Source organism: Papilio machaon, chromosome 16 (genome assembly GCF_912999745.1).
Source record: "Papilio machaon chromosome 16, ilPapMach1.1, whole genome shotgun sequence".
Classification (NCBI taxonomy): domain Eukaryota; kingdom Metazoa; phylum Arthropoda; class Insecta; order Lepidoptera; family Papilionidae; genus Papilio; species Papilio machaon.
In genome coordinates this window covers 1,295,713-1,299,500 of record NC_060001.1, presented here as the reverse complement: position 1 = coordinate 1,299,500, position 3,788 = coordinate 1,295,713, and the positions used below count along the sequence as shown (strand labels likewise).

The 3,788-nt window shown below is 32.6% G+C and overlaps 1 non-coding gene across 1 annotated transcript; it reads right to left on the bottom strand.

The window, feature by feature from the left end:
- Positions 1 to 3,716: 3,716 nt before the first annotated feature.
- Positions 3,717 to 3,788, bottom strand: Trnac-gca. Its single transcript has one exon. It is a non-coding gene; the product is annotated as a tRNA-Cys (tRNA).

Here is a 3,788-nt window from a genome sequence, read left to right as displayed (position 1 = left end):
GCAATTGCAAAGGCGTTGCCTACCATGAATCACCTTAGGAGTTGACGCACAGAACGAGTATGCATCCACTCCTCTGCCAAATCTCCTTCCTCTTCCCATCATTTCCTTACAAAAAAGGGACTCTAAATATATTAACAATAGACATTTTTTATTAACCTTCATGTTGTTAGAGAATGGCTATAGTTTATGAAATCCTTTTTCACCGTGTATAAACTAATTTCTTCGTATTCAAAATATATTTTCCTCTAGGGTGTCCCTTACTGATATTGCCACTCACTTTCACTACATTAATCTTACTTATTTTGTTTTATTCATTTTGAAAACAAGGTTTATGTACAACAACGGAACATACAAACATCATGAATATATAGTTGTGAGTATATCAACATGAGATATATAGTTGTGATACATCATCACAACTATATATCTCACATAAAAAAAACCGTTGTATTATATTTTTTGATCTCTTCGAGTTCCCAAACCACTGAACAAATAGTAATGAAACTTCACTTTACTAATATTATAAATGCGAATGTTTATATGGATGGATGTTTTTTGAAGGTATCTTATTAGGATGTTGATGAAATTTGGCACAGATGTAGTACATAGTCTGGAAGAACACATAGCCTAAGTATTTTTTAATTCCGCGCGGACGGAGTCGCGGGCTACAGATAGTATATTATAAGAATGAATATTCTTTTAATTTACTTTACTTAGTCTTAAATTATTTTATTTTATTTATATATCTGAAACTGTTAAATTCAAGATTTCTTATTTAATATATATTTTTCAATAGCACTTGACTTAGATACTTGACTACTATCTACACTTTGTAAATTTAATTATTGCTTAAACCTGTTATTGACCTTTCCATTATCTATGTAATAGATGTTTTATAATTTATTATATCTATATATATAAAAGAAAGTCGTGTTAGTTACACCATTTATAACTCAAGAACGGCTGAATCAATTTGACTGAAAATTGGTGGGCAGGTAGCTTAGAACCAGGAAACGGACATAGGATAATTTTTACCCCGTTTTCTATTTTTTATTCCGCGCGGACGGAGTCGCGGGTAAAAGCTAGTTTTCAATAAATGAATAAATAAATCGATAAATGACAACTAAAATTTAATTCAAATTAACTTAGGTTTCAAATTGGTTGATAAATTTCAAATTAAAGTTGACAGATTATATTTCAGTTCGAAGCAGTTTGAGTCGTGTTAATTACTATATTGTTGCGGTCTTGTTTATTACATAATAATTAAACGCAGACAGTAAAAGTTCTAATTGTTCTTTGTTGTATAAGAGTAAATATTATTGTATAAAAAAATAGTAGCAGTAATTTGCTTTTGGTATTCGATTGTTTTTGAGTGTTGTTGAAAGGAGGTCTACAAATGGGCTACGGACCTTCTTTATCAGACGAAACGCAAAATGCTTCCACACATAAACTGGTGTAGCTCGATCAATGTCAAATTATTGAATTATACGCTTTTAATAATTATGAAATCACTGGGAACATGGCTTATGTACTTACAAAGCGAAAAGCTTTGTCTATCTTAACTGTTTCAATTTTTGTCTTTTTTCTTTTTTATTGTAATTTTATTGTTTTGCATTACCGGAGACAAATATAAGATACTAGCTGTCGCCCTCGACTCCGTCCGCGCGCAGTTAAAAAGTTGAAAAATAGATGTTGGCCGATTCTCAGACCTACTGAATATGCTCACAAAATTTCATGAGAATCGGTCAAGCCGTTTCGGAGGTGTATGGCAACGAAAACTGTGACACGAGAATTTTATATATTAGATTATATGAGCAAAGGACTGGGCCATGAGATGTAGCGCAAGCTAGTTTATGAGCCAGTTTCTTTAAAGAAATTTTGAAATTTAATTGATTGTATTAAAAGACAAAAGAACCTTTTATTAAAAACAACACATTAAAAAACTGATACATTGTATGCGTCTGTGTAATAGTAGATTTATATTAATAAAAGCTTACTTGCTTTGAGTATGGAATTTCTGAACTATTTTCAAAGTTGTAGCGCGAATGAGAACAGTCAGCACTAACAACGCAATATTACGTCAGACAAGCCCACGTCGCACGTCACACCCTCTTCAACGTAATTACAACAATGTATGAGATATAACCCCACCGATTAATTACACATAACAAATAAATACTTAAAATTTACCCATTTATTACACTCTCTGAATTACACAACTTAAAAAATATGTTTATCAAATTACAATTGATAAATATAATAGTCAACTGTTACAGAACAGTATTTTACATTAAGAAATCGATAGATGGCGCTGCTTTTAATTATTTTATTTCTAACAAATAGTCTATTGAGAAACCAATGCCTTATTTATCGTTGGTATCTGAGACCGAAATCTCTGTGTACAACATATCGTCATCCCTGTCATTATCTTTGAAAAAACAAAGATTACAATATGTTTTGAGCCGTGGTGGTCTGAGAAACAAACTTTAAACGATTTCAACTGAGTCTGATATGTTCTTCCACTCGGAGCCTAGCTTAAGTCAGGGGTAAATAGGCTAAGCTCACGCGTTCCCGTGGCCCCGCCATAATGCGACAGAGGGCAGTCAGGTTTTAGTGTGTATTCCGGTCGCCTTCTGCGGCCGGCGAGTCCCACACTCCCTACGCCATTAAACAGCCCGGCGTAAGGGTGCGTAAATGCATTTCCTGACTTAAAAAAAGGGGATGAATAGGCTATAGTCAAACACGCTGGACCAGTAGGGTTTATTGACTTTATCAACATTTTTGCATTTCTTGACAGATATGTGGACCATGATGATTTCCTTTAGCGAAAGACGTTGTAATATTAAATCTTCTATACGAAAAAACGTTTAACCGAAGCAAATCTTTTGGATAACGTTATACACATATCTTACATCAGTAATGTAGACACGAACTAGTCGTTTATCGTGAGGTTTTGAAAATCCTTCCTTCCTTGGTACTGACGTCACGTCTTTAGTATTTTAGTGAAGATATTTCATAACGTAATAATACATTCAAATAAAATTACATTGGAACTCGTTACAGAATATAAAGAAGAATTCTTTCGACTGCAAACATGTACATCAGTTATACTAAAAGAATATTGCATAACAATTTAAATCTTATCATTATAAGTATATGGTACATTTTACTTTATAACATAACGATTTGATAAAGCATATGTTTCGAAGTTTGTATTCTTTGTAAAAGCTCATTATATCCGATAAACAGTACCGACATGTTACCTCGAAATGTCCATACATATTCTGACACTCCGTTATATTAATGAAACGTGAGGGACTTTAATTTAAATTATTTTTTTATTTGTTTTATTATTGAGTTATTAAAAAAAAAAAAAATATAAATAAAATTTAAATTTACTTAAGGGATACAACAGGAACACAATCACGCCTGCAACCCAGAGGGGTAGGCAGAGACTACAGACCTCTATTTGGCGCAGTCCTGACACACCTCTCCGATTCTTCTATATAAATAGCTTAATATACTGAACAACTCAAACAAAGTTGTAGGCCAATTTTTTCATATCAAATTTACTACGTTGATACTATTATTTAAAAACTAGCTTCTCCTTTTTTAATTTTAATTTTAGATATTCAAATTATTTTCTAAAATTATATCAATAAATATTAGATATTTTAAAGTAAGTAAAAAAAGACAAAAGAATAAGTCCATTACTCAGGGGACACCCGGATTTGAACCGGGGGCCTATCGATCTGCAGTCGATTGCTCTACCACTGAGCTATATCCCC